The sequence below is a fragment of the Erpetoichthys calabaricus genome, chromosome 15, assembly GCF_900747795.2.
Source record: "Erpetoichthys calabaricus chromosome 15, fErpCal1.3, whole genome shotgun sequence".
Lineage (NCBI taxonomy): Eukaryota > Metazoa > Chordata > Cladistia > Polypteriformes > Polypteridae > Erpetoichthys > Erpetoichthys calabaricus.
In genome coordinates this window covers 94,155,034-94,173,618 of record NC_041408.2, presented here as the reverse complement: position 1 = coordinate 94,173,618, position 18,585 = coordinate 94,155,034, and the positions used below count along the sequence as shown (strand labels likewise).

Sequence of the window (18,585 nt, the reverse complement as noted above, 5' to 3'; positions counted from 1 at the left end):
ATGCGCCATCTGTTGGAATGGTTCAGTTTATGTATGTAAACTGCCTGGGTTACATTCCAAGTGTTTTGTGGGAGATCCCCCAAGATTGGCCACCTGCCAATCACTTCCAAGATTCCCCCACCACCCTATAAACCCAGAGGCACTCCCACGGCTCCTGGTGGTTCATTTCATACGTGCCTGGGAGTGCTCCGTTTTCTTGCATTTTTTTCTGCTTATTATGATTATGTTTTTTTTTTATTTCTTGCTCTGTTTTTACCTTTGCCTTTGGATTGTGTTTTTGGGACATTGCTCACTTTGGTTTGTCATGCTGACAGCTCATGTACGGTTTTTGTGGATTTTTATGGCATTTGTGATAATGAATCTTTTTATTTATACAAGTCTCTGTGTTTGCCCATATTACTAGCCAGGGTTTAATGTTCATATCCCCCTCTAGGTGGCATTTTTAGAAGTGCATTTGGAGCTCTGTGCTTTGCAACTCTAAAACCATGTCAGCATTTTATTATTACATCTTTGTGATGTACCACCTGTTGGAAAAACAAATACAATTAATTTTACTACTACAGATGTTTCTGGTGCACCATCTGTTGGAATAACAAATGAAATCCATATGTCTATTTTATATGCAATTTTGTGTGGAATTCAAAACAGCAGTGTTAATGTTTGTGATGCACCATCTGTTGGAATGACAAATGCAATGCATTTTACTACTACAAGTGTTTATAATTCACCTTCTGTTGGAATGACAGATGCAATGTATATGTCTCTGTGATATGCCATTTTGTATGGGATTAATAAAAGCATTGTTAATGCGCCTGATGTGCCATCTGTTGGAATAGATAGATAGATAGATAGATAGATAGATAGATAGATAGATAGATAGATAGATAGATAGATAGATAGATAGATAGATAGATAGATAGGATACTTTATTAATCCCAAAGGGAAATTCACATACAAAGCATTTTGCTACTGCAAATGTTTGTGATGCGCCATCTGTTGGAATGACAAATACAATGCATTTTACTACTACAAGTGTTTGTAATTCACCTTCTGTTGGAATGACAGATGCAATGTATATGTCTCTGTGATATGCCATTTTGTATGGGATTAATAAAAGCATTGATAATGTGCCTGATGTGCCATCTGTTGGAATAGATAACTGGCTCTAAGTTTATTTTTTACTTTTGTTCCTGGTTTCTCTTTTTTGTGGTGTGTGTGTGTGTAGAAAATGTGCCAGCTGTCTGACGGCCTCAGCCTCATGGCAGCAATCCCTGCTACCAGCTGTGAAGCGTGCACTTGCAGTGGCGCCGTGTGTGCCCTCTGCATGTTCTGTCCGTGTTTTTGCCGTGTGTCCGTTTTCTCCTCAAAGCCGTTTGCTCCTCACCTTGAGGTGTTGCCGTTTCTGGTTCCACTCGCTTCATGCTCCTGACCAGCTGATGGTTGTGAGGCCCTCACTTTACTTACCATTTCAAAGTCTGTGGCTTTATCTGGTCAGATGATGACGATGACAGAACAACAACATTTATTTCTATGGCACATTTTCATACAAAAAAAGTAGCTCAAAGTGCTTTACATAATGAAGAAAAGAAAAATAAAAGACAAAGTAAGAAATTAAAATAAGACAACATTAGTTAACATAGAAAAAGAGCCAGGGAGGACAGAAAAAACAAAAAAAAACTCCAGACGGCTGGAGAAAAAAATCAAATCTGCAGGGGTTTCAGGCCACGAGACCACCCAGTCCCCTCTGGGCATTCTACCTAACATAAATGAAATAGTCCTCTTTGTAGTTAGGGTTCTCACAGAGTCACTTGATGCTGATGGTCATACAGACTTCTGGCTTTTAATCTAACACTGTTGGAACATCACGGTGCTTTGAGGAGATGGTGGTGGCACAAGCCGCCACCACAAAGAAACCAGAAAAAGAAACAGAAGAGAGAGTAAAGGTTAGTACTGCTTTTAGAGCTACCATGAATAGTTATTATAAAGAAAGTGTCCCAATGATCCTGATGCCAGTCTAGTTAGGCCGGGCACCAACTTCCGATTGTTTGATTGGTTTTTTTTTTGTGAACGTGCGGATCTCAGTAGTCATTAGAAGACAGGGGCTGACATGACAGTACAGGGGGGGTTCATGTAAACCTCAGAGACGTCAACACACATGAGGGGGAAAAACCCCTGGCATGGCCCCGGCACTCATGTCGCAACAAAAACACCACTGGAAAGAAAGTCCATGCTGGAGAAATTGTGAGGCTTGTGACTGAGACGTTCAGGAGGCCACACTGCATGTGAAGAAGCAGGCCTGAGATGAACAGAGGGGTCTACGGGTGATAGGAATCTCCGAAGACGTCTGTCAGGCCCAGGGGCCCAAAGTCCGAAGGATCCTCACGAACACTAAACCATTGGGACGTCCACAGAGAGTGAACAGACTGGACACTGGGACTTGGACGACACTGGGAATGAATTTGCAAAGAGGAGATGAGAGCAGAAGGACGGTGGTCCTTTGCTTTGCTATTCTTCTCTAGTTGCGTGTCGGCCAGTATTGGCTGGTGAGTTCAGGGTGTTAAACGGCAGTCACGTGGACGGCTGTAACTTCATTTCATTTCTTGTTAATCACCCACCCAAACGTTTTAAGCGCAGCTTGTGGGCGTCAGCAGAAGCCTACAGTGGCAGCAGAGGGGACAGCCTGAGTCCTGGGGAACTCATGACTGGTCTTACTGCACTGGCGCTTTACTACTGAATACAAAGCGACCATCGGCTGTCACGCCCCCCCACATTGCTGGCCCCCCATCTTAATTCCCGACTGACGCTTTTAGAGATGATGTTTTATGTGCCGTCTCCAGCAGCTAGCATGGTGAAGAGTTTAGAGTGGGCTTCACGTCCTGTAAGCACAAACCAGTATCAGCAGTTGGCAGAATAACGCACTTCTATTCAACGTGTAGATAGGCAGGGGTTAGGGGGTCCGTCCCTGGTGGGATCAAAGGCAGTTTGAAGACGTGCCCAATGGCAAACCATCTGACATGGCCAGGGATTCTGTGCAGTTTCGTGCCATTGCCCGGGTGAGCCTCCCTGATTAACAGAGGAGGGTCTGCCATCCGAATCCCAGGAGAAGCACATGGTGGTCTCTGCCTTTCAGAAGTTATTCTTTCATAAGAATTCCTTCTGAACGCTTTGATGTCGCTTCGGTTTGACACATCCTGACTCACCGGTATGAGAAAATCCCCACACGTGCCACGCCGTTGAATTCGTCACGATCTCTAATTCTGTGTGGCATCGAGCTTTTTGGAGACCTCCACCCTACTTTTGTCTTCCTTGACCTGAAATACCCGACTTTTTACACCACTTTGTGCAAAAACCAACAGGTGTCTGAAGAAAAACATGATATCGGGGGGGCATGAAGATGTGCAGGCCACATCAACCAACCCCAGTGCTTCGCCCCCTAATGGGGTACGAGGGGTCACAAAACTTCCAAAAGATGAGGATCGGTGATCTAGCCGTGTGGAGTGTCATTTTATTCTGTTTTCGAGGCCTGCTGATCATAAATATGATCACATTTTGGATATTGCGTTCTTTCTGGGGGTCCCAGCCCTCTCAAAGTCAACCCATTAAGTCAAAAATGACAACTTTCCACCATATGAATGTGGGGTGTCATTTCAGACTATTTTATGGTCAGTGATTATGAATTTGATGTCATTTTTGACCTTTGATTCTCTAGTGGGGCTCTATGGGCCTCCATCAGGGGGTCACAAATGACAAATTGTTACTACATTCGAGAATATTTAGACATTTAAAGCATACATTTGAACATCTCATATATCTGAAGCAAGTCCTCTTATTTATTTTATCCTTTGGCCTCGTGAAGTAAATCATCACATTTCTTACAAACACTCCGAATTTGGCCGGCTTAACGCTAACCAGGCTTTTTTATTTATTCCAGACCACCCATATCTGCAGTCAGGGGTTTTGACACTCACAAATTCTCAATATTTGGTCAGATTTTTTTTTTTTTGCATATTTCAAAAGTTTTTATTTCTTTTACTTTTTATGGTGTTCATATTTTGTTTTCCTGAAGAGCGGCGCTATTTCAGTATGGAGGAATCTTCCAAACAAATGTAAATAAATACGCACAGTAAATGAATGAAAGTGCGGTGAAATGTGGCAATAGAGTAGGAGCGAGAATTAATTAATGTGCCATGGAATATGTTTTTTATTGCTTAATTATTTCATTTTGTCCTCCAAACTCAACAATAATAATAATAATTCATTACATGTATATAGTGCTTTTCTCAGGACTCAAAGCGCTAGTAATTCAGCTTGAATGTAAAGCTGTCACTTTCACTCGTCAAAGCTGAGAGGGCGGGCGCTAGCAGCTCCTCTTTTCTGATTGGTGAATCATTCACGGAGTGGGCGTACTTTACTGTGTGCTTTGCTTGACTTGACACTCTTGGGGCTCCTCTGTGCGCTCAGTGCTGTGACTGTGGGACATCAAGGTAAAGAATTACCACGTGAAGCGGGGGGGGCTTCAATTCTATAAACTCTGAATGCATCACGAGGAGCCTGCATCTTAAGTGACTGCTGTAAAGGTGGAACTTGAGGGTCCAAAAGCCGATTCTCAACACACCACACGCTTATAAGGAGGACCTGGGAGTCACAGTGGACTTGTCCCCATTGTCACTATCAACATCAAGACGGTGGACCAAAGCAGTAAAGGAAGGTGTTTGGTTATAAATCACGGGAGTCACGAACCTGACACAATGGGACTGCGTCACTCCGCCTTCCAGTGTCACTGTTGGTCCAGTAATTGTTTCACAACTCTAGACATTCGTCAACATAAGGCGCTATATAAAATAAAGACCAGTTCTTAAAAACTGCATTTTTACACCAAGCAACCCTATGCTAAAGCTTGCAATGTGCCCCCCTAGTGGCGGAGGGTTTGAACTGCCTCACTCGACCTTACTGAGCACCCAGTGTTAAATAATTGTAAACAGGTAGTGTTCACCAGTAAAGGTGCTATAAAATATTAAAAAGCTCTCTCTATATTTAATTAATTAAAGGACGCCCTAGTGGCCAAGACGCTGAGTGCCGCCGAGTGGATGGACGTGTGGGCAGTTTTTCCATTTTTATTTCTTTCATTTTTCCGTTGATTTTCTTTCTTGTCACAACATCTCTGTTAACAACAACCATTGAGCTTCTCTGACAGGAGCCAAAAACAATATTCATCCAAGTGACGGCTTGCTGACCGCCGCGGGCACCCCTTCCTGGCACTGCCACCTTGATGTGTCACAGATTTCTGAAGTTTAGTGGCAGCACAGTCAGCTGCGAAGGGTTAGACAAAAATCATCGCTCCATTACTCTTTATGATATAGCGCCTTTCACCGTCATAAGGTGTTTTTCAAACAAACTAAGAATATAACACGATATGAACCCCTGCCAGGGAAAGGGATAACATCATGATGAAAAACTGTGGTGACGGACCACCTCAGGGCTGCACAGTATGTTGCTGCCAGCTTAAAGTCATACACTCCTGTGACTGGTAGTGCCTCCACCTGGCAATTACCTGAAATGACATAATGAAGGGAGGGTGTGATGGACCTTCAGACCACCAGGTGTTAAAAGGCACTATATAATCAGCTCCACATTCACTTTTTACAGTAAGCCAACCTGGGTGGTGCGGTCAGTGCCAGAGATGGGCAGCGCCAATCACACCACACGCACCCTTCGCCTTAAACCAAAATGAAGTCAACATGAAGTCCATCAGATCTTCATTCTGCAACACCACAGTAAGGCCCCTCTGGAGCTCTGCACAGGCCCACCAAGTTAACTCCAATCCTCCTGCAAGACACGATGTCTGTCAGTTAACAAGTCCCGTCTGGAACGTCTGACTTACTTAGAAGACTGTTGGATAAGCCATGGTGGGGTGGGGGTCCAAAGGTCCACCTTCATTAACGTTCTCAGGCAGAACACTGGGCATGTGCCGGCGTGAAAGCGCAAAGCTCATGTTGGCATAGTCGGCAAGCATGCTGGCGCTGAGGTCAACGCATTTGAGATTAGACAAAGTGGTGACAGGATCTGCGAGGGTGACGAAGACGAGTGTGGCTTTAAATTTTCATCTCCGGAGAAAGAAAGTTGGGAGGGGTGGGCAATCAAGGAGACCAATGAGGGGCCGCTTTGCACGGCACACATGAACACAGCAACACGGCAGGCACGCGACTCTCTTTTCATTTTACTGCCAGCATTTCATCCTTCTGCGGTGGGTGGGCTGGCACCCTGCCCGGGATTTGTTCCTGCCTTGTGCCCTGTGCTGGCTGAGATTGGCTCCAGCAGACCCCGGTGACCCTGTGTTAGGATATAGCGGGTTTTTGGTTCTCTCTTTGTTGATGTCTGATTATCATTTAATTCATTTTGTTTGGTTGTGTTGTGTTAGTTTTTAATGTTGTGCGTTTTGTCCTCTTTAAATTGAGCCTAGGGGGGTGAGGCCCCCTCACACAGCTCTTCTGTTTCGCCTCCCAGGCCTTCGTAAAGTCTGCTTGTTTCTCCTCACTTTAGGAATTCTGGACTTTGGGATTCAGCAGACGGACTTGGCCTTTCTAAGTGCTTTCCTTACTCACCTCCAGTGCACGGCTGCTTCTAGAATATGAATTTCAGATCACAGACTTGGTTTTGTTCACTTTTTAGGTTTTTATTTTTTAAATACTTTTGTGTTCTGAAACTTGAAAGTTCCCAAGTTTGTAAATCCCAATTTTTTCCAAAAAATGCCCACTGAGGGGGATTTAACTACCAAACTCTGGCTAGCGATAAGAGCAAACACGGGATCTTGATTAAATAGAATTTTTTTTTTTTTCTCACAAGAATCCTTTGAACAAAAAGCAAATTCCATGGAGCTCACAAAGCCAAAGAAGGGTCGCGTGAAACACGAAACACAATCCAAGGAAACAAAATCCCAAGGCAGAATCCGGGAACAAATTCAAAAATCATAATAAGTACAGAAAATCACAAACAGTGAAGCTCATCACTGCCAAGAGCATTCAAATGAACTGCAAAGGACTCTGGGTTGCCCCGCCTTTGTAAGGCAGCTGACAGTTCTGGGCAGATGGCTCCGCCTCTTGGGGGACCTCCCACAATACACAAGGAACAGGGCTGGCACCACCATTAAGGCGAATTGGCAGAGGATGTAGATCATAAGGTGGGGGGGGGGCCCAGCCACATGGGTTAGGTGCCCAACAGTCGGCTGGCACACTAATAAACTTGGCCCTAGGGCAGCGTTTCTCAACCTTTTAGTGTTTGTGACCTGAGTTTTCATAACAGTTTTAATTGCGCCCCCCTAACGTTTTTTTTGAAGGAGCCCACTAATACCAATTTGTTCTTTTTTAATTAATGATATATCATAGATGTATATTTTATTATACCTACTTAACTTTTATCGACATTTATCTAACTCTATATTTATTTTTCTAGTATCAGAATGTCGTTTAACTTAATTTGTTTTGGTTTCAATAGATGTATGTTTCATATTTTCGATTCTTGTTTTCTTTTTTTCACATCTTCGTGCTCCCCCCTTTTTGTTACTTCACACCCCCCTAGGGGGGCCCGCCCCACAGTTTGAGAACCACTGGCCTAGGGCACCAAATAACAGAACACTGGCACTGCCAAGAAACAGGATAAAAGATGAAGAAACAGAAAGTAAATAATCAACAAGGAACAACCCTGACATGAAAATAACATTTGAACCCCAGCGGGGGGGGGGGGGGGGGGGGGGGGGGACACTGACTGAAGTGTAACACCGTTACCATGGAGATGAAACATCAGAGGAACCCGCCTTTCACTTGGAGAATGGAGTGCTGGTTAAACTAAGGGTCACGACCCACAACTGGTCACGGCTGCTGGCATTACTGTTGGGTTGTGGGTGGTTTGTAAAGTGGGTCGTGATGGGTCACCGTGGGTTCATGGAGCAGTTGGCACTGCCCAGACGTTCATCTTTTATTACTCCCTCTCCAAAGATTGATTACAATTTTCTCTCTGCCCCCCCCCCCCCCCCCCCAGCTCTGATGACCATCCAGGTATTTAACAAGGAGTGGGGCTTAAATACATTGTGACAAAAACAAGTTTAAGAGACTGTGAATGTCAGCTTTGGCTGATTATCAGGAAATCGGTGTGGAGCATCAAGTCCATCCATTCACTTTCCATACCTGCCTATCCAGAGCAGGGTGACAGAGAAGCTGCAGCCTATCCCAGCAACGGACAGGCACAAGGCAGCATCAACTCTTGGACAAGACACCAGGCCATGTTAGTGTGGACATCTCTGGACTGCGGGGTGATACCGGAACATGCAGAAGACACGTGGTGGGCATGCAGACTCCAAACAGGCAGCATGGAGACTTGAACCCTGGGCTCCTTGTTGTGAAACAGCAGTCACTGCCACTGCACCACCGTGCATCTCACGGTCCTTAAAAGTCAGACATCACCATAGAGCGATGATCTGCAACGGGTGGGGGCGTGTGGGCAGATGACGTCACTCTCGCACTTCCCCACCACATCCGAAGGTATTCCCAAATCATCTGATGAGGCGCAGTAAACGTTAAACCGACGTGCGAGAAATCGGATAGCCTCTAAATAACGAGGAGCAGCCGGGAGGTGCAAACACCTAAATCCACGAACACAAACCCCCCCAGATCGATCGTGAAGGTGCTGCGGCTCCGGAGCTCAGAGCGAAAGGAAGTAAAAATAGGAAGAGCATTCAGACCCTCCATCGTCGAATCGGGTGGCAGAATTAGCTGTGGAGGGGGTGCCGACACAGAGAGAGAGAGAGACGCTCATCCGGGGGGGGCGCTTCAGTCACACGCTGTGGACGTCGGTGCTCAAGTGATAATTGAGACTGGGTCTTTTTTTATGGGGGGCACAATCTTATATTTGGATATTCGAAGACCTCTTGGCCTTCCCGTCACAAAAGGCACAAAACACAAAGACAAAGCGATCGGATTGCAGGCCCCAATGAGGCAGCGGACCCCTGGCGTGAACTGTACGGGAGGATTATAATGTTCATAATGTTCAGGCTTTTAAAAAGCGGTTATGACTTTTTCAAGTTCTGCACAAATCGTTTTTAAAATTATATAGACTAATTTTTCCATCTAATTGACTAATTATTATTTGCGGTAGCTGCATACCTTAGGAATAAAACTGTACGTGTGCAAAAAAAAAAACATCAGAAACATCTACGCAAAATAAAACATCACGGCAGATTCTTTAGGTTAAGATAAAGGTGATTGTTAATGAATGTTCTCAGGCTGAACTGACAGTTTTTCAAGATTTTACTTTAAGTAAGAAGGGACCCGAGTTGCTGCGAAAGCTTGCGTGTTGTAATCTTTTTAGTTAGCCAATTAAAGGCGTCATTCTGCTTGACTTCACACCACAAGATTTTACTTTAAATTCCTCTAATTGTATGTGTGCGTGGGGTGCAGTGTGGAGAATTGGGCTTTTATACGAGGGACGTTCAAGAAGTTTCCGCACTTTTTTTTTTTTAACTCGATTGGTTCAGAATTTCAAAAACAAATGACGTCACTTTTCTACACCGTCGCCTCCCATTCGCGATGCAGTTTTCCCAGTCACATGACGCTCTCAGACACGACCAATCGCTACTCCTCCCTCCCGCCTTCTCCGTTTCCAACGAAAATATAAAAGTGCGGAAACTTTCTGAACGTCCCTCGTACATTGTAGTGATGGGAAGTTCGGATCATTTTACCGACTCGGACCTTTGAGTCTCGTTCAGCAAAATGAACGAATCCTTTTTCGAGTCATTTCGTTCATTTTAGCAAAATATAATTAAAATGTTACCTGTTACCTCCCTAACACATCTACTGCTTACACAAATGTTGATCACACTACAAACAAGACAAAACTATAATGCTATAATAAACAGAAAATATTAATTCATTGTTTACCTGGGTCTTTAGTCTGTGATTCGCTCACCTCGCCTCTTATCTGACAAGTTTTCGGGTTTGAGTCGTTCGTTCATCACGTGACAGCCCCATAAGCTTAACCTATGCAGTCTGAGTCGGAAAGAGAATTGATTGGTTCATCCCTCGAGTCTTTCAAGTCGTTCGTTCTTTTGTCACGTGACCGCTTACCGGCTCAGTACCTCAGTCAAATACTAACGTAAAATTCCATTTGTTGTATGTTGGATCATATTTAGAAATTGTCATAAAATTATCAAAATTATCTAAAACGCATTTTCTTATAAATAAAAAAGGTCTGTCAATTTCTGTCACTATGATTTTGTTACTGTTTCTTGAGGATCACTCCCACGAGTCACAGTTAAGATTCAAAATGAACGAATCGTTCAAGAACGACCCATCACTGGTACATTGGAGAGACCAGTTTCAGTTTCAGGACGTCATTTTGTGGAGTGAGGGCACAGTTTTACACGAGGGCAGAGCGCCCCCTGTGGGAGTCTCCGTGGAGTTCAGTGAGAGTGGTTTGAGAATGGGGGCCGCTACAAATTCAGAAGGAATTGTAAACCTTCTCCTGATTGGATTAAAGTCACTTCCCGTTACAAAATCCGGGTCTTCGCATTGGCGAGTTCTTCTGTCCATCCCTGTTGTCATTCCTTGACTTTTTGGTGTTTGTTCTTCGTTGAGTTCATTTTGTGCCATCTGGGGCTTCTGGTGAGACGTCACTTCACCTCTGATTTACACCTCAGCTACCAGATGCCATCCAGGTTGGTTTTGGTACAAGCTTTAGTTTTTAGTGTACGTGGGGTCTTGGTGCAATCCCTGTTAAATCTGCTTTCTTAGCAGGCCTGCTGTGCCACTATAGCCTAGCAGAATGGGCAGTGCCCACGCTTATAAGGCGAGACCCGTTTGAGGCCATACAGTCGATAACTTGCTGAGTCGGTGGTCCCACAGTCTTGTATCTTCTACATAAAGGCTGACCAAGTAAATATTCCGATCTTAGCAAACGGCTCATCCCGGCTTCACTTTCATATTCAAATCTTTTGAAACAGTCATCGCCATGAGAGGCAGGGCACTCTTTAGACCAGTGGTTCTCAAACTGTAGGGCGGGCCCCCCTAGGGGGGTGCGAAGTAACAAAAAAGGGGGCGCGAAGATGTGAAAAAAAGAAAACAAGAAATGAAAATATGAAAAATCCATCTATTGAAACCAAAACAAATTAACTTAAACTACATTCTGATACTAGAAAAATAAATATAGAGTTAGATAAATGTCAATAAAAGTTACGTAGGTATAATAAAGCTAGTCATTTAGCCCGTTACAATAACGGGCGCTAGAACAGTAGGGCATGAACATTAGTAGGAACAGTCTATATTAAATGGCAAGGGACTTTGACCTCATTCTGTTTGTTGGTCGTATTTTTCTTTCTTTTGTTGATGTTTACTTGCTGAGCTGACCGTTCTTCGTGGGCTGCCGCCGTGTATTGTGTGTCTTTAATTTTCTGTGACAGTAATACTGTCTTGTACGGCTCTATTCAATAAGGGCGCGCACAAAAAGGCGAGCTTCAAAAGGGCGACCTCAATTGAGCGCGGCGAATAAAGGAGTTCGTAGATAATTTAGTTCAAATGGCTCTGGAATATGTGAAGGGCAAGAAAGGTGCAGATCTTTATTTACGCGCACCTTTATTCGCCGCACCCAATTGAGGTCGCTCTTTTGAGGCTCGCCTTTGTCTTGTACGTCCGTAATATACCTTTAATTTTCTCTGTCGGTAATACTGGCTTGTATGTAGCTGTAATATGCGTCACTGTATTGTGTACCTTTAAGTTCCTCTCGCACTAATACTGGTTTGTATTTCCGTAAAACTCCTGTAACTTTCTCCGACAGTAATATAGCGCATCGCACCGTGCCCCGCGCATGCGCACTTCACCAGAAGACATACACACGGACACCTGGACGAACACAGGGATTTTATTAAAGAGGATATGCATCTATGATATATCATTAATTTAAAAAGAACAAATTGGTATTAGTGGGCTCCTTTCCAAAAAAAAAACGTTGGGGGGGGGGGGCGCGATTAAAACTGTTATGAAAACTCGGGTCGCAAACACTTAAAGGTTGAGAAACGCTGCTTTAGACTACGTGTATAAGTTAATAGTTTTAGGTAAAGCGGAATTCTGAGAATGTGGCAGGTGATGAACAGCGTGGAGCAGAACCAGCGTATTAAAAATGTCCTTCCAAACAGGCAGCTCAGCGGCTTTGCTCCCGTCTCAAGGACGCAGCACCGAGAGCTCCTGGCCGTGTCTGCCGCATGTTCGCAATTCGCGATTCTCTTCTTTTAATTCGAGCTCAGGATGAATACGTTTACCCTCTGACGCCGCGGCCCGCGCTCCTCCACCTCCTAATATTGTAAATGGAGAGCTGGCCGGGGTCCTGCCGCATGCGGTCTGCCTGCCTGCCTGCCTGCCTGCCTGCCACGGGCTCGGGCTCGCCGCGCTTGCTGAATTGCGATTCTGCGGTCGTAGCTCAGAGCGATGACGGGGGGTCCTTGAGCTCCCTGACTCCTCCATGCGCTCTAATTGACTGGGGGCTCGCGCGCGGCTGACGTCTTCATGTTTTACTACACGCATCAGCCTAATTCTGAGGAGACCCCCCCCCCCCCCCCAGCAGGTGCGCGCATTTCTACTGAAGTCCTGATCTCGCAGCTACGGTCGGTGATACGTTAAGAGGCCTGCATGGGGGGACTCAGGGGTCTCCTTTTCATGTAGCCATCTGCTTTAGCTAGTGTCCTTTTGTCACCAGCTCAGCACATCCATATTGCTATGAAGAGCGGCCGAGCCGCACCGCGTACGGTTGTTTGTCCGAATGATTCAAATCCAATGCATTACCTCATAGCACAGCTGCAAAGTCTGCGAATGGGGGGCTCAGCTACGGGTGGGCACGAAGTGGAAACTGTCCACTCAAAAGAGTCATCTACTGTGGACGATCACTTAGACAAGACAGCAGGTGTGGTCATATAGCAGCTTTATTTTCACATCTTCACAGTGAGCAGGTTTCAGAAAAGCAAGCAATCAATATTACATGAGCTTCAGGGCTCTTCTGAACAACTGTTTTTTTGGGTGGGGCAAAGTTTTTATACCCCTAGAATGCGTGATTTAATATTCATTATGAAATGCAACAGTCGACACTTTTATTTTACACAATCCTTGAGCCTCTTTAACGCCCCTTTTGCAACTTGAGACGTCAGATGTAAACTAAGGGAAAACGTGATAAGGCCGTCTCAGTGTGGAATGCTTAGACCTTGAGTCCTTCTGACAAATATTTTTTCTGTTTGCTCAGCAAAGCATGTTTTTAAAGCTTACTTCTGCTTAACTCCTTAGACAAGGATTAGTACAAGGGAACAAAGAGAACATTCATCTTCCACACAGTAGCATAGCGTGGGTGTCAGCCGCCGCCCCCTTATTTAGGTATGGTTCAAATTTTTACAAGATATTATTATTATTTATTGTGAAATTTTGCCGCCCCCTAAAAGTGCCGCCCGGGGCGGGCCGCCCCCACTACGCTACGCCACTGCTTCCACACTACCCAGCCCATCAAAACTCGAGTCAAAAAAATGAAGTTAGCTTTGGTGTTTAGTTGCCCTCCCTGTATTTTCAAATGCCCACCACAGGATGACATCCAAGTAATGCCACCGCTTCTAAAGTTCTGCACTGGCACCAAATGCATATCAGCAGATCCAGATCCCAGATCTCAGCCTTAAGACTTTCCAGTAAATCCATTTTGGGTCTTCTTGGCACTCCGCACTTTGCTAAGTTGGACTGTAGGTCTTCTCCTCATCCCACTGCTGACACCAATTCAGTGCTGCTATGGAGTCTTTGCAATGCTCTTTCTGGCAGCTCACTCTCTGTGGCCTCCACGATTCTTATGCAGCTTCACAGACTTGCCGCTATTCTCCGCACCCCTGCAGCTGGCACTGGCGGTGCTCATTTACACGGTGGAATGCCAGCTCATGCTCTTGGCGACTCGTCCCTTGGCTGTCTAATTAGTCACAGATGGGTTCAGTAAGTTGGAAACTTGTTAAGGGTTTGGCACAAATATTAGGAAGTCTTTCTTTACGCAGAGAACCACAGACAACTGGAGTAAGTGACCAAGTGGCGTGCTGGACAGTCGGACTTTAGGGACCCTCAGAATTCGACTTGATGTTACTTTGGAGGAATTAAATTGGCAGGACTGGTGAGCTTTGCTGGGCTTAATGCCTTCTTCTCATTCACATTCTTCTAATGTATATGGCACTCTACAGCTGCCCTTCCGTTTTCCTAACCCACTTACCCTGGCAGGGCCTGGTGATGCTGGAGCCCATCCCTCACTCTTAATGTCACTTTACTGGGGTCCTTGTAGAGCGTTGCTTTCGTTCTGGGAGGCTTCTTTGCATATGAAGTTAGTTCTTCAGACTTTGAAAAGATTGGAAATTTGTGGAGAAAACTGAAATCTTTAATGCCAAGCTGGTGACCTGGCAGGATGCAAACAATCAAGAGAACCTGAACTTGGCCTAATCGGGAGCCCACTGGGACTTCACAAGTCTGCCAGCATCTATTTGTGGTCATTGATGGAACCTTCTACAGATCAAATAAAGAAAGAGTTTGTTCTGGAAGCTTCATATGGATGGTTCTTTTGGCAACCAAAAATGGCTCTGAGCTCGGTGGACAGGCAGGTCATCGAGAATCCATTGAATCATCACAGGGGGACTTGGACAACATGCAGGATTGGGAATATGTGTGGCAGATTACTTTTACCTTCATTAAATTTCAAGTATTTACATGTGACAAGTAAAAATGTGAGGTCTGAAAATCGAGAGTCCACCTTATGAGAAGGATTTAGGAGTCATAGTGGACTCGACGCTATCAACTGCCAGACAAGCCTGTAAGAAGGCAAACAGAATGTGAGGTTATATAGCGCCTTGATGTGCAGAGTGCAAGTCACAGGAGGTTCTGCTGAAGCTCCTTAGCATTAACCCGAGGGTCTCACAAGCCTGTAATTCTGCATAAAAACAGTTAACCCGAGTGTCCCCTTTGTTAAGCTGTTATGATCTGCTTCAGAGTGATCAGCGCAAATAACCCTCAGGACAGAATAAAACAACATCATGCTGCAAAACAATTAGGAATATTTCTGTGTGTTCTGCAACACTTGGGTAACTCATCAATATTCATGAGTTGGGTGGAGCCTTCAACCAAAAGACAATGACATGTAAACGAGAAGCCGTAACACCAGTTTTAAAACAGACTGAAACTGAACCATTAGATGAATGAAGCGATGCTGATGACAATGTGAACTGCTCATCAGATAGGGACACAGGAATACGGCACAGAACAAGCGAACCGCCATCATAGGCCTGGTGACCTCAGACATGTAAAGCTATAGTGAGGGGCAGTGCCTCCGTGGCAAAAAGGAAAACTGATGACATGCAATTGGTGCTAGTGCTTTTGTGCTTTGCAATTGAAGTACAGGCAGGTGAAGTGACTTGCTCATGGTCACAGTGTCACCGTGTCAGTAGTGGGACTTGAGTAAATACGTTCAAAGCCTTAACCACTATGCCACACTGCCTGCCATAAAGAAAAGCACTTTATGCCCACATCAGGACTCAGACCTGCCTGCCATCAGCTGGGAAACACAGCAACTAGTCATCATGCCATCATATATCTATATCAAGTATATAGTGCCTTTCTATTAATGGTAACTGGATTTTATGTCACCGTGTGCATTTATCCAGTATATAGTGCCTTTCTATTAATGGTAACTGGAATTTATGTCTCCTGCCTTGTGCCCTGTGTTGGCTGGGATTGGCTCCAGCAGACCCCCGTGACCCTGTGTTCAGATTCAGCGAGTTGGAAAATGGATGGATGGATTTTATGTCGCCATGTGCATATATCCAGTATATAGTGCCTTTCCATTAATGGCAACTGGATTTTATGCTGCCATGTGCATATATCCAGTATATAGTGCCTTTCCATTAATGGTAACTGGATTTTATGCTGCCATGTGCATATATCCAGTATATAGTGCCTTTCCATTAATGGCAACTGGATTTTATGCTGCCATGTGCATATATCCAGTATATAGTGCCTTTCCATTAATGGCAACTGGATTTTATGCTGCCATGTGCATATATCCAGTATATAGTGCCTTTCCATTAATGGTAACTGGATTTTATGCTGCCATGTGCATATATCCAGTATATAGTGCCTTTCCATTAATGGCAACTGGATTTTATGCTGCCATGTGCATATATCCATTATATAGTGCCTTTCCATTAATGGTAACTGGATTTTATGCTGCCATGTGCATATATCCAGTATATAGTGCCTTTCCATTAATGGCAACTGGATTTTATGCTGCCATGTGCATATATCCAGTATATAGTGCCTTTCCATTAATGGTAACTGGATTTTATGCTGCCATGTGCATATATCCAGTATATAGTGCCTTTCCATTAATGGCAACTGGATTTTATGTCGCCATGTGCATATATCCAGTATATATTGTCTTTCCATTAATGGCAACTGGATTTTATGTCGCCATGTGCATATATCCAGTATATATTGTCTTTCCATTAATGGCAACTGGATTTTATGTCGCCATGTGCATATATCCAGTATATAGTGCCTTTCCATTAATGGTAACTGGATTTTATGCTGCCATGTGCATATATCCAGTATATAGTGTCTTTCCATTAATGGCAACTGGATTTTATGCTGCCATGTGCATATATCCAGTATATAGTGCCTTTCCATTAATGGCAACTGGATTTTATGCTGCCATGTGCATATATCCAGTATATAGTGCCTTTCCATTAATGGCAACTGGATTTTATGTCGCCATGTGCATATATCCAGTATATATTGTCTTTCCATTAATGGTAACTGGATTTTATGCTGCCATGTGCATATATCCAGTATATAGTACCTTTCCATTAATGGCAACTGGATATTATGCTGTCATATAACAATATCTAGCATATAGTGTCGCTCTATCATTGTTTTGGTGACATACCATTTTTCACCTCTACCTATTATATAGTGATATAGCACCTTTTGTAACTTATCTTTCTGTCAATCTGTTATTAATAACAGTTTTATTATCATTATTATTATTATTTCTTTTTTTCTGCCTCCATTATCCAAAGAACTTTTGAGATATTTCTCCCATTTCTTTTTATGTTTCTCCATTGGCACACAGGCAGGTGAAGGCACTTTCTCTGGTCACACAGGTGTCAGCAGTGGGATCTGAACCCACAATCTCAGGGCTCAAAGTCCAAAGCCTTACCCATTACGCCACAGAATATGAAGTGCACTTTATGAATATGAATATCAAGTGAAGATCTTTTCTAAGCCATGTAAGCTGCTTTCTTGACATCGTTTTGTGTTCATTTGCGTTTCTGTGCACTTTGTAGCCGGCAGTGCGATGTAAGTGCTGTGAAAGTCTCTGTACGTTTTAACAGCAGATTTTATCTAGATGAGCTCATTTTGTTCCAAATTGTTTTCCAATGTGCTTTCTAGTGTGTCTTGTGATGTTAGTTGCTGAGAAAGGCGCTATATAAAATAAATGACGACTAGCCATGAGGCTTACTAAGTTGTGATGCTTTGCCATGAACTCCTTTATAAGGTAGCTTGTGAGCAGGTGGGCACTATTAAGGTCATGTCGTGATATTTCTAACCTACTTAATCCAGACCAGGGTCATGGGGTGGTGGAGCCTATCCCAGCTAGCATTGGGTGCCAGGCAGGAATAAACTCAAGAGGGTGCCAGTCCACACACATACCAGGGCCATTTTAGCATCTGCAGTCCACACTTACACGGGGAGAACATGCAGACTCCATTGAGAGAGACCCCCAGATGTGAATGCCAGTCTCCATCCTGAGGGGCAGCAGCACCACCACTACACCACCACCCACTGTGAAAGTCGATGCATTACATAGACAGAGTCGAGTCATTGACTAAGATAGGAGATCAATCGTGGAACACGAACGTTCACATGAAGCCCCCCATTATACCTTTTGTGTGTGTGTGTGTGGGGGGGGGGGGCTCATTTTAAACCACTTGGCAGAGCTGACACATATAACAACGCGATGTACGTGTTCTCTGACGGGGATGTTCATTTGGTTTTAACTTATAAAGAAATTGAAAGGCCGTTATTTTAATCTGCTGTGCCGTTTCTTCAGCTCAGCGTGTCCCAGGAGCCCAGCGGAGGGACGACCACCCTGATCGAATTCCGTTTTAATGGCGATTTTAACATTTTAGCACGGACTGCACACGTCTGAACTTTCATGGATCTGACGTTCAACCATCCTGAAATATTCATCCTGTAAAGACGGAGTTTTCTTTCTGCACATTACATGGCGTCTCAGGCCATTCCGGCAGGCGGTGACAGAACACAAATGACGGCTCGTTAAAGTGCACCGTGAAATGACAAAGTGGGCCTTTTTATCACTCATTTGTCCTGTGACATTAAACTCCAACCAGCGAAGCGATGAGCAGCAGGACAGACGGCCGAGCGGTGGGCTAATGAAGCGGTGGGCTTCTGTCCAGAAGAGCTGATTGAAAAGCCTTAAAGAGGACGCCATCAGTCGCTTTTGTGGGTGCAGCTTTTCCAGTCAAAG

General features: G+C 44.4%; 1 protein-coding gene and 1 long non-coding RNA gene across 2 annotated transcripts in view; both read left to right on the top strand.

Moving 5' to 3' along the window:
- LOC127525969 (uncharacterized) overlaps positions 1-18,585 on the top strand; it is a 569,224-nt gene that overhangs the window by 97,196 nt on the left and 453,443 nt on the right. The window lies entirely within an intron of this gene.
- LOC114666103 (synapse differentiation-inducing gene protein 1) overlaps positions 1-18,585 on the top strand; it is an 88,298-nt gene that overhangs the window by 60,436 nt on the left and 9,277 nt on the right. The window lies entirely within an intron of this gene.